The 13,484-nt window shown below is 31.9% G+C and overlaps 1 pseudogene across 1 annotated transcript; it reads right to left on the minus strand.

Moving 5' to 3' along the window:
- Positions 1 to 672: 672 nt before the first annotated feature.
- On the minus strand, positions 673 to 2,571 carry LOC125192818 (adenylate isopentenyltransferase 5, chloroplastic pseudogene; annotated as a pseudogene). The gene is made up of 2 exons (XR_016137770.1): positions 2,462 to 2,571; positions 673 to 2,352 (listed from the first exon to the last, which is right to left on the minus strand). The product of XR_016137770.1 is annotated as an adenylate isopentenyltransferase 5, chloroplastic pseudogene (transcript).
- Positions 2,572 to 13,484: the final 10,913 nt, after the last annotated feature.

Genomic DNA, 13,484 nt, shown 5'->3' on the forward strand with positions numbered 1-13,484 from the left:
AGTAGTTCTATTTAATTTGAATCCAAATATCCAACTGAATTAATTTAATCCAAGTTAAAAAAAATTAAATAGCATCAAAATTACTTCATTTTTTGTTGTTTGTTCAGTGATAGCATCAGCATTACTTCCTTTCAATTGATATATACTTATTATGTACTCTCCCCCCATTCTATAGTAGTGGAGCCATTTTTCCATTTTAGACTTTCATTATAGTATAGAGTCATTTTTCTATTTAGCAAAAGGTAACAACTTTTCCCCCACTTACTTTGTTCATTCTCTACTTTATTCTTTCTACTTTTCAATCTTTACTAGTACTACTTTATTATCTCTTCACCTAATATATTTAAAATCTCTTTCTTAATCTCCGTACCGAAAAAAGTAACTTTACTACTACTATGTTCACTACTATGGAACATAGGGAGTAAGTTTTAGTTTTTCAGTTCACTTCCGATTTTCTTCCCCAATTTCTTTTAACAGAATCTGACAAATTAAAAGTTCATGTATTTGAATTTTAAAAAAATAACTTCAAGAAAAAAGACCAAAAAATACAGAAAGTTCTACTACATTCAAATAATCCTTATATAATTAATGATGTGATTGAATGAAAATACAAAGACTGGAAAACAAAAAGTGAAAAGATTTTGCGCGTGAATGTGATTCCCAGCAAAGCCATCAAGATCAATAAAATTCTAACCTTCACGAAAATGAAATATTCACAGAACCACTGAGTGAATATATTCAACTTATACATATATATTTATAGCAAATATACACCACATAAGTTGTCATATCCGCGAATAATACAGCTCATTATACAAAGCAGCTAGATTACACAAATAGACACCAATCATAATTAAAGATACCCAAAAACCCAAATTATTAAAAAAAAACTTAGAAAAAAAAATAGGAGGAAATAAACCAAAAAATAAATACCAAGTCATTCCCTCTTTTCTCCGTATACTGTTTTGCTCCATTCTGCACTCACTGCATTTATTTTTTATTTCATATTTTCACAAACAAAAAAAGTGAATAGCTCTTCATCTTTTTTTTCCCTTTTCAGCAGTAAATTCTCCACCAAGATTTCCAACCGTACGGCCGACCAAGGTTCCGGAACAGGTTCTCAAACTGACAGATAGAGACAATAACCTTTGCAAAATGGAAGGTCACGAAATTTAAGGAACAGAAGAAAAAGGTAAGCCTAGATTCCACCCTTCGTCCACGTGGCGGGCCCACAACACTGCCACGTGGATCTCAAAAAGATTCACCTACGCTGCTGCTGTGATCAGTCGAATCTCACAACCGTTATTGTATTTTTTACTAGTACCTCCGCCGCCGCCGTTGTAGTAAGTTCATACTACAACGGGGGCAGTGGTTGTGGGGCCCAGCATCAGCGGCCCAGCGAAGCCCATCTGGTCCTCGTACAAAAACTGGCCCACGAGGCTGGTGCTGGGCTCCGCCACCAGCCTCTGCCACGCCTCCTCCGCCTCCTCCCCGCGCTTGCGGAAGACCTCGGTCGCGTCGAGCTTGTGCATCCGGCAATCAAGATGCTCCGCCTGCCGCAGAATGTTCAGCAGCCGCCGAATGTTCTGCCGCTGGCGGGAGGCCAGGATTTGGTTATTGAATTTGATCTGATCAACTCCTCTGCTGAGAAGCTTCGCCCTCTCAGCGGGGGAGGCGCGCCCCTCGCTCCTGAAGTACTCGTCCAGCTCCGGCAAGCCGATGGCGCGGCGGATCCCGCGGCTGTAGTCTCCAGCGGGGTCGAAGAACTCGCGCGCCTCCTCCACCAGGCCCGAGTCGACCATCTGGTCGACTCGGGCCGACAGGAACGAGTTGAGAAGAGGCTTCGCCACGTCGACCCACAGAAGGCAGCAGTCGTACCTGGACCGGAAGTGATGGTCATCGCAGATGAGCGCTTTGATGAAGGAGTTGGAGCCGCCGGCGATGATGGGCGTCCGGCCCCTCTCGGTGATGTCGGCGGCGGCGGCGGTGGCGTGGTGGACGAAGTCGTGGGCCCAGTAGTCCGCAGTGGGCTCCACGAATCCGAGGAGGTGATGCGGCACGAGGTCGCATTCCTCCTCTGTCACTTTGTTCGTAACTATGTCGAGCCCCTTGAATACTTGAATTTTGTCGGAGTTGATGACTTCAGCGTCGAATCGGATCGCCAGCTCGATCGAGAGCCGGGATTTTCCGGTCCCGGTGGCGCCCATTACAACCACCACCTTGTCCTTGCGCCGGGGGCGGGGAATAAGGTTTAGCAGGTTGCCGGGGAAGTTCACCATCGGCGGCTGCGTTTGCTTGCACGCGGCCGAGAGTGAAATATTCATGCTTATATCTTTACACTCTGTTTTACTCCTGTTTCATTGCCAAAATTAATCAGTTCTCTTTTTCTTTCAAAAAAACAACACATACTGTATAATTTTAATTGAAATGAAATGAAACAATCATGGATCACTATATGCACCTTTCGAAGTGTGTGTGAGACAGATGCGGCGAACTGTAATTATGTGAAGTGATGGAGTGAAGATAAGTATGGAGAAAGTGTTGTTGATAACTTAATACTTTGTTCAGTTGTTGTTTGAATTGGTTTGAGTGGTGTGATGTATTTATACTAGTTAGAGGGAAGAAGTGGAACCCATGCAGTAAACTGGTCAATGCTTTACACGTGTCAACCGTATCTTCATTTAAATATGTTGTAAGCTACTTGGGCGTGCCACGGGGTACACTGACTAGGATCTTAAAACACAAAAATGTTTGTGTTTTATAGTTTTAAGATTAAGCTTTGAGTTGATATAAGTGTACTAATAAATACACCATGTATGCTTTGACGACCATGATATATGTTAATAATTTTACAATATACTCCTCCGTCTCAGAGCAAGTTCCACCATAAGCGAATCACATTCCTTGTCCCATCTAAACGAATTGTTTCATTTTGTAGCAAAAAAAATAACATTTTTTCTCGCTTTTACTTTATTCATTCAACTACTTTATTATCTCTTCTTTTTTTACTATATATATATATATATATCCACTTAACTCTTTCAATATTATTTTCTTAAATCTCATGTACAAAAGAAACGTCTTGTGAGAAAAGATTACATAATTGAAATAAATTGAGCGAGATCTTTGAATAACATGTATTTCACGATCCAGAGCAGAAGCAATTCGGGAAGACAAAGAGGACTTCCTCGAACCAACTCCAACTCCAACAATTTGTTCTTTTTCCCTCGTTTATGTGTTCTCTGTAATGTGTGTGATTTAATGGGATCACCACATTTGTATAAATAGGCAGAGAGAGGAAAACCCTAATTATAAAACATTAAAGTCCTTTCCATAAAAGTGACTATTTAATTAGGACATTTTCTTTTTGACAAAGTAATACCAAAATCAAAATAAATAATTGATTATTACAACTTGATTTGATTTTTATAGTCCATAATTTATCAAACCATAAATATATATATGCTTCCATTTTCTTTCCTTAATAATCAAAGGAATCAAATAATCCTTTCACTTAATGACAATCCCCTCTAGAAATCTCGGATTGCAATTACCCTTGGAAAGGAATTGCGTATATATTCACCCACAATATTGCTATAATTCATAGTAATAAATTATTCTTGCACCAACATAATTCATAGTACTAGTTGTTTGGGACGAAGATGAAGACTAAACCCTATGGCATGCTTTTATAAACAAAACCCTTAATTAATGCATGTTTAAGGCCTCTTGAGATAAAAATGAAGACTTGTGATAGAGAGTTTATCTGTTGGTTATTTTCTAATTTTAGATATAATTTCGGTTACTTTTTTTTAGTCAAATTCTCTACCCATTAAGGGATTGAATTTCTTTGAAGTTGCTTCCAATTGGGATTAGAAGTTAAGTCTAGTTCTAATTCTACCCCCTTAAGAAATTGAGTTATATTTTCAATTCCAATTAGTAATAGACTTATATGTAGGCCATATTGTTAGGTTTTATAGTAATTTTCAGAAAATTCAATAAATGAGATTTAGTATCGGTTGAGTTTCTGTATATATATCATTCTCTCAATGATATGCGAGTCCATGAGATTCTGATCTATATATAATTATATCGTTTCTAATCTTTTCATTCACATTAATTAATTTTTAGTTAATACTATTTTCTTTTCTTTGTATGATTTTGATTGATTTTGAACTAGGATTCGATTAAGTATAAGTTCTTTTTTTCTGTGTTCTATGAGATTCGTTCGTATAATTTTGAGTGATCAATACATTTCTATTTTTGTTGAAGAATGCTGGTCTACAGTAGACTACTGCATATGTTATTATCTCCGCTTTAAATAACTACTATAGCATGCATTTGTTTATGTATAAAAATAAATTATAAAAGTATAATAAAATAAACACCAAATTTAGAACAGCCCAAAAATAGAAAAACCCTGAAAGGCCATTGATATGCATAGTAGCTTATGTGATTGACTGATTTATATATATAGGAATAATTAGGTTTTCTTATCCTACCCTAATGTTTATTTGTCCTACCTATAGATATTGGCTACTTCCATAAATTAAAATAAAAGACATCAAGGCCTAGTCTCTGTTTATTATTCTAAAAGTAGGCATGGCAGGTGTCGTGTCACGCAATGATCTAAGATTCCAATAAATCTTCGTGGTCTAAAATAAACGTACCTTAAATTTACCCTTATTAGAAGTTAGTAATTGATTTTCAAGTTCATACATAACCATTCTTGTTTTGTTGCATTTTTGCCTTCAGTTATTGTTTCACTGTGGTGTAGTGAAAAGTAGTTCATCAAATCAGTCAGTAAGAACTTTTAATAGGACAAAAAACAAATGCAAAATAAAGCCAAAAACTAAATTACAACAAAAAATCAACTCCCTATAAAAACAAAAGCACTGATTAAGGTATAAACCACATTAAAATCAAGGACAAACAACAAAGCATGAATATAACTACCATGTTAATCTAAAGATAGGACTTAGCACGTCCAATGGGCATTCAATTTCATGTCAATTTTCTAGCCCTAGCTATTGTCAATTTCCCATTTTATGCATAGTGGTTTCAAATATAACATAAAATGAATTTGAAATGTATTAGGAAATAATATAAATAACAGATATTCATTGCATGTGTATTCAATCAAATGTAAGTTTTACCAAACTGAGAACACACCTAAATATCAAAGGAGAAATAAAATAAACAAAGAACACTAGCTAGCACAACAAATAAAAAAATAGGTAGATAATTAAACTGCGTATAATTAATTAGTTAATACCTTTATTGCAGTTTGTTCAGGTTTTGTCATTATCTTGCCATTTAACTATAAGCACTGATCAAATTAATTATCACCATTTGGTGGGCAAGTTGTTTTCCAAAAAGTAGCGGCGAGAATCATTCTAGTACATATATACAGTGCTTAGCTACCACAATTAATCACTAATTAATTATATCTTATCTAGGCACCCCACCTTAATTATACTAATAAATCCTAAGCCTCAACTTTCTGCTCGACGATTACTTAATTTTTAATTTCCTAATTAATAAAATTAACTAACTTAGGTCGATCGGTTTATCTCAAAGATTTTGCTGTCATATTCACTAGAAAGCTAAAATTGAATCGCAAAATAAAGGCGTCCGTCTTGGGTAACTAAATTAATATATACCACTATACCTATATATTAACCCTAAAAGATAAGAGGATGCGAAGTTACTAGATTTATTTTTATACTCCCTCTGTCGTATGTCCCATAAATATATGAACTATGATACGAGAATTAAAATAAAATTGATAAAATAAGAGAAATGAGGAAAATGGTAGTAGTTAAAGTAGTGTTAGCGAATAGTGGGACCTTTATTATTAAATTGATATAACTTTTTAAAAATAGAATGTATATATTTTTGTGGGACGGAGGAAAATAGAAAGTGGACATATTGTTTTGGGACGGAAGAAGTATAAAATAGTAGTAGTATAAAAGTTATTGAAGCAGGAAAATCCTTTACTGCAAATTGTACGTCTTTATAATGTTTTATTGTTCTATCATTCGTACATGTATATGTGTGTGTTTTATTGAGGATATGATCATATTTGTAAAAAATTCTTGTTTTAAGATTTTGTTTTCAAGATTTTTATCATCAGTAAGGTTTTGAAAAATATATGGGCTTCATAATTACATATGATGATCACGTGCATTTATTGTACGGAAAAGATTTCATTAAATTCTATATATATGTTGGGGAAAAAGGTTAAAGGTTTATAATATGCTTTCACACTTAATTCTTTTTTTAATTATTTAAATAATCATTTCATGGGTATGAGTTGGATCAATAAATAAGTGATTAAAGTTAGCATAGATTCTTCTGCCATAATATATTAACTTGACGGCACATCTCCTCTTTATAAGTATTAGGAGAATAGAGTCAAAAGTTGAATTGAAGTTTGAAGATCAAAAGGGAATTGCATTAGCCTTAAATAAGTATACTGAAGTTATTCTTCTGTTTAAATATCTATCTTTTAGTAGTTAGTAAACTAATCTTTAGGTAGCTTGGTAATATATTATCATAGGATTCTAGGTGATTAACCCCATTTACTAGGGTTTAATTATAATTTAATACAAGAAAACTGTGATGGCATGGATGCATGCGTCCAATCATGGTTTAATTATAAATTAGTATAAATGAGATTTTTCATAATGAGAATTATAGTCGATTCAATTTAGGAAAGTGAAATCCACTTTTTTGGGGGTTAAGGGAATCTGCACATATTTTTTTAATAAAAAATGCTCAAATCATTCAAAAAATAGTGAGCAAACACTATAACAAAACTTAATTCTTAGGAATATAAAAATTGAGACGTAATTACTTGTGTTTGAATTTTTTTTTAAAATAACAATAATTTAGGATGCAAAAGAAAATATTTTTAAATTAAGAAAAAATTAACATAATCTTTTATTTTTAGGACGCTTATAGTTTTTTTACTCTAATTTTAGTTGGGATACCAACAATAAAAACAAATTTTAAAGCGTTGGTGGTATATTTAAAAATACAAATTAACATCCTTAATTGGGTTAAAAATGTCTTTAACAATTTTTTGTTTTAGTGAAAAGAGTATAAAAGCCAGAACAAACAAAAAAAAACTCCACAAAACCAAAGAAATGCCAAAAAAATTCTAATACACCAAGCACAACCTAGCTACTACTTGAAGAAAAGCGAGTTCAGGAGGAACACTCCACGAACTAAAAAAATTGTAATTATAATTCTTCTTCTTTTGCATTGATTGAAATTTTGGGATATGAGATTCATATAATAATAAAAACTAGCAAACGTAAAACTTAATTATCAATTTGCATTTCTTACAACTAATTAGAGGATTAATAACTAATAGATTCACTAACTTTCACTTAGATTTTCAATAATACATTTCGACTTCAATATTTATATGACTTTCATTATGGGTGGGGAAATGGTTATCGGTTCTTGGTTAACCGAGAACCGAACCATATATTTTCGGTTATCGGTTAATCGAGAACCGAAAAAATAAGGTTAAGGTTCGGTCTCAGTTAGTGGGTTTAGGATTTGAGTGGTTCTCGATTCTAACTGAGAACCGAAAGGTTAGAACCGAAGAACCGATTAGTAGGTTTAATTTTGATTTTTTATAGATTCATTTTAATTTCATAAATTTCAAAGAACAATGTTGTGATAGAAACCAAACTCTATGTCTATAATTTTTCTGCATTTCAAACAAGAGAAAACACAAATCATCTCTCTGATTCAATAATCAATAATATAGGTACATTGATTTATCTTCCATGGAAAAATTACCAAGTGTTTTACAATGAAGTCAATTCAAATAACTCATGAGCTCTCTCATCTAAAATCTCGTAGCACGCCGGCACAACTGCTCTCTCCCACGCTGGCGACAGCAAGGCTGATGCTTTCTCCTCACTGCGCTGTTCTCTCCGATGAGGCAGTGAGAGGCTGATATCTAACTCCACGCCGCTACTCTCTCCTTCGGTTCCTTCAGTGGAACCGAAGAATCTGTTGGTTAGGACCGATCGGTTCCTCAAGGAACTGGACCGATTAAAGGTTCGGTTGCGGTTCTTGTATTTGAAAAAAAAAAAGAGTCATTAACCGACTAATCGGTTCGGGTTTAACCGAACCAACCCGAACCGACCTTTTCCCAACCCCTAACTTTCATGAGTGACCCATGACAAGTGCATATATAACCTTAATTTTATATCAAAACTAGCAATGTTAATTTTCTCAATCACCTGATAAGATCGGACATTTCTATTTTCTTACAATGAAAATAGTGTTAGCATTTGCAACTATTAAAAAATTTATTGAAAAATCAAAATAAAAAAAAGTAAGTAGATTTTAACGATTCAGCCTTAATTAATTAAATAAGTCCAATCACCAATTTTTCATTTTAGTTGATCAATGCTATCAACTTATGTATCTCCATATAAAAAAAATGCATATACTTACATTTATTTGTATGGCATATCGCTGTCACTATGAAAACTCCCGTTGACATTATAAAAACTTGTATAATTAATTAGTTTTGTTTATCCCGTTGACATTATAAAAACTTGTATAATTAATTAGTTTTGTTAATCAATGTAAAAAGTGGAAGTTATCTTCGCCATCAAATGTGGTTACATATATCGATCCCACTTATAATTGAAATGTATGAATCGTAGAAGCAATTCAATTTTGTACAATTTCCTTGAGAAGACTGTAAAATCATTATACCTAACCACCTTAATAAATTAAACAATAACGAATTAATCAAATAAAATAAAAGGTCGGGGACAAAACCATTGTAATGGCCATCGCATCAAACTTTATATTTTGGAATGTACAATCTAAATTCGCACTCACAATTTCATGAAAAACTACCCAAAAGTTCAAATTTAACTTCTAATTTATTATTACAATCATTAGGAGCTCATATATTAACAATATCTTCAAGTACCAACATGTTATACATTTTTATTTGTAAAAGAATAAATAATCAATTTTATTGTTTTTTGGCAGTCAAACAGTATTAATTGAATTAAGGACAAGATGATCAAATATATTTATTTTTGCAAAATGGAATTCAGAGAGAAATCACTTTCAAAACAAATCCAAATGGAAGAACCACTTCAAACATAATACATTATTGTTATAAAAAGGTGTCGACCACTATATTATCTTGCCAAATCACATGTACTAGCTAGCTAGTCATTTTTTCATTTATTGTTATTCATTTCTATATCAGAAAATTATGAGAAAACTTTCTCACTTGTCTTGTATAGTAGTCTTAGATGGCAATTTTATAAAATAATCTCCACTCTATGTCATTGAATCATGGTCTCATATTTTATATGATAAGTTATTAATGATTGTCAATATATAGTTGAATATGCTAACACCAATTATTATGAGAGAAAAAACTCTTAAAAGTCCAGAATTAGAAATCAAGGTATACCATGAGCGGTGAAAATAAATATAATAACAAATTCAATATAATATTAAAATATTACTAAGAGAATAACACAGAAGTTAACAAGTTACATAAAAATATCACACAAAGAGGTTAGACATGCAAATGTATCTATCTATCTGGTTAGACATGCAAATGTATCTATCTATCTGGTTAGACATGCAAATGTATCTATCTATCTGCTCCATACTTATAAAAAAAATACAATAGATCCAAGCTAGCGACATCCACAAGGAAAATTATCAAAATCCTTAAACCGTAATCTTGTGATCACAAATAGCAACAAAAAGAACTAACAAAGGAAAATAATGGCAAAATATGCAAGACCAGTAATGATGCTATGTATAAATGTTCATATATCCTATATACCACATATACAGTTGCGGACGCGTGATTTTAATACTGGGGGTTCCAAATTATTGTTAACAATTTTTGCATATATATAGTGTCAACTACGGAAGAAACAATTCCGACTTGAATAGTACACAGTCGAAATAGAGATGAATACTGAGTGATAAATGGACAATATAAATTAAAGATACATATAATAGTGTCAGTGTCGAAATAATTAAAATATATATACAATTCAATAAATATTACTACTATTTTAAAAATAAATTTATTAATATTATATGATATATGTATTTTTATGTGGTTAAGGATTTTTTTTATTCTTAGATTATAAAGAACGTTACTTTTGATCTTACAATCACAACATTTATACAAATAGGAATATAAACAAAAAATACACAAATTTTCTAGTGATGAAAAGGAAAAGCATAAATAAATTAATTATAAAGATATAAATTAATTAGCTATGAGAATCATAAAAATGATTTAAATACTAGATATATATATTTATCTAACTAAGAGAAAACTTAAAAAAAAAATACTTAATTACTAGATAGCTAAATGATGATTTTCATTAATAATGATACTATAGTAGTACTATACCGAATTGAAAATAATATTGAGTAGTATTTTAAAGACAAATATAATTTATTTAATTTTCTAGAGTATCAAGTAATTAGTGATCATAGTAAATAAGTGTTATTAGACTAGTACGACTATCTATATATATAATTGTAATGACCTTTGTTTAAACAGTTTAAATTTAAATATTCCATCTATATATGTGTAATATGAGCAAGATATACTAAAGAGCTCAAAAATAATTATACTACTAAAGAAGTTTTAGATTAATTTCATGAAGAAAAGAGCTTAAAATTACTCCCTCCGTTCATGAAATATTATCCAAATTTGACTTGGTACGAGTTTTAAGAAATGTAAAGGAAAGTGAGTTAAAAATATTAGTAGAATGAGGGTCTTATATTTATATATTAGTTTTATAATAGAATGCGAGTGTAAAGAGTTAGTGAAAAGTGAGGACCTTTTATCAAAAATAAAAAAGAGCAAAATGGATAATATTTCATGGACAGATGGAGTAATTATACTAAAGAATTTATAGGTTTTAATGTTATTTGAGTGACATTCCTCTCCCTCCCCGGCCCCCGCTACCCTATAACTATAACGCATATAAATTGAAGATAACGAAGAATTTGAGTGAAAGATATATGCCTAAAGTAATTTTTTTCATGGGGAAATTAGTCATGTCAATTGGACTTTTTTTGTCCTATGTTGTATAACTTTAATTGAAAGAATCATTTCCTCAATACATTTGATATTAATAAGCAATCATGAGCAAGTCAATGTTGTGGAAGAAAAATAATTTTTTTTCTTAAATAAACCACCTTTAAACAAACAAGCCCCCGTGCAGAACCGTTTCTAAGATAATGTAAACTTATATAAAAAAACATATATATATTATTCCTTGGTTACAGATCACATATTTTTATTGGTTAAGAGTCATGTTACTTAACAAGTTAATTTATCGAAGGGTCGTTTGGTAGTTTGGCTCCACTTAATGTGATTCCAAAATGAGCCCACTTCAGCTCAGTGCACTGCATATTTTTTAATTACAAATTCGAGCATGCTGTCTTTTCACTAGATCATCATTATTATAATTATGAATCTTGGCTGCTCCTGTTAATATTTTAATCAACTTTATGCTATTTTTTTCCATTTTGACTCGATATCTAGTTTAAGATATAAATAGTCAAAGAATTTATGTTATTAATGTAATTATGCAAGTGCTTGCAGCTTCTGTGTCGGTCTAGAGTTGATGATTAGTGATGTCATAATATGTGTACTCGTTTTTTTATTAGCATAAGTGATGTCATAATATGTATACTCGTTTCTTTTATTAATTTTTATTTTTAATAATAAAGTGAACAATTATAGTCTCCTCTATTTGATTTTTATTTTATCTTTCTACTAAATCATCTCTCTTGCTTTATTTTATCTTAACTCAATTCAATAAGGCTAAAGAAAATCATTCACTTATATGAAAACAAAGAGTTATTTTAGAAAAGTAGCGTCTTATTTTCTGGAATATTTCCTTAAGGCGATCATTATATTAACAAAAAGGTATACTATGATTCTAATTTTATATTGTGTAAATAAATCATTTATTTTGAATACTTTCTCCGGTTCCCATTAAATGTCCTATATTTTTTAGTTTGGATGGCACCTGATAGATGATTTATTTCATTGAAACTACTTTTAGTAAGTAAACTCCACACTCCACTAATTTATTCTATTCAAAATAATTATAAAACTAATATATAAAAGTAAGTCAATATTCTACTAACTTTTTACTCTGACTTTCTTTCACAAAGTTAAACAATTTTTTAAATGCACTGATCAAATATTAGACATTTAATGGGACGGGTAACAATGTACGTAGTTCTCCGACCGTGTATTGCATCTAAAGTCCGTCTAAACATAAGCTTTTTCATTCTTATATCACGATTAACGGCTTCACTATCTTGGTGAGATTGATTTAATCAGGTTATTCTCTATTTCTCTTCATCGCCCTCTATTCACCACTGTTGATTTTTATATTTTGGTGAGATTGATTTAATTAGGTTATTCTCTATTTCTCTTCATCACCCTCTATTCGCCACTGCTGATTTTTATTTTGGCCAATTATAGTACTATCTTATCCAGCTAATTGAAAATTATACTACATTCAGCCATAGCTGACTGGGGGCACAAGTGAAGAATTAAAATAGGCTCGCAAAATACTAAGTTTGATTAAAATGAATGTTACCCAGTAGACACGGGCTGCTGATTGGACTGGGCCTGAAAGGGCTTTTGTATTAATATCCGTTTATTTCATTGTTGAAAACTGGGGTTGTAGCAATGGGCCTGAAACGGCTGAGTTGGGTCTTGTCACAAATGCTAGTATGCATTTAATAGCAATAGCATCAGTAGAAATATTGGTAGTACTCGTTGCTCCATTTAAAAATTGTTCACTTCTTCCAATTATTTTCTTCAGTTCCTAAATTTCTGCCGATACTAAATTTAATTATACCATTAATTATCGATTTCACTTTTTAGTAAATTTAATATTATTTCTTTAATTAATATTATTATGACATACTCCACCAATTTTAAAAAAATAGTACTCCCTCCGTTCCATAGTAATAGGGGCGTTTTTTGCCCGCAGGGGCTTAGCGCAGTTGGTTCCGGGGGAGCAGATATTGCTACAAGGGGCGTTTTTCCATTTCCGTCCGTTCCATAGTAATAGAGTCATTTCCCTTTTTAGTAAAAGTCAACACATTTTTCCACATCTACTTTACTCTCTCTTACTTTTTTCTATCTTCATCTCTCTACCTTTTTCATTTTTCACTTTATTCTCTATTTACTTAACTCACCTAAACACAATTTTTCTTAATCTTCGTGCCGAAAAGTTTTGCATCCATTACTATGGAACATATGGAGTATGATTTTAACATTTTGGATCATCCCCAAAATTAAAAAAAGTCTAAATGTTGAAAGTTTTTTAACAAACAACAATTCTACACATCATTTATAATGTAGATCTCATAATTCACTAATCCTCTTTTGCCTACCTTTTTCCTATCTTTTCCCT

This window comes from Salvia hispanica, chromosome 4, assembly GCF_029641045.1.
Source record: "Salvia hispanica isolate PSC_SH4W2 chromosome 4, Shi_PSC_v1, whole genome shotgun sequence".
Lineage (NCBI taxonomy): Eukaryota > Viridiplantae > Streptophyta > Magnoliopsida > Lamiales > Lamiaceae > Salvia > Salvia hispanica.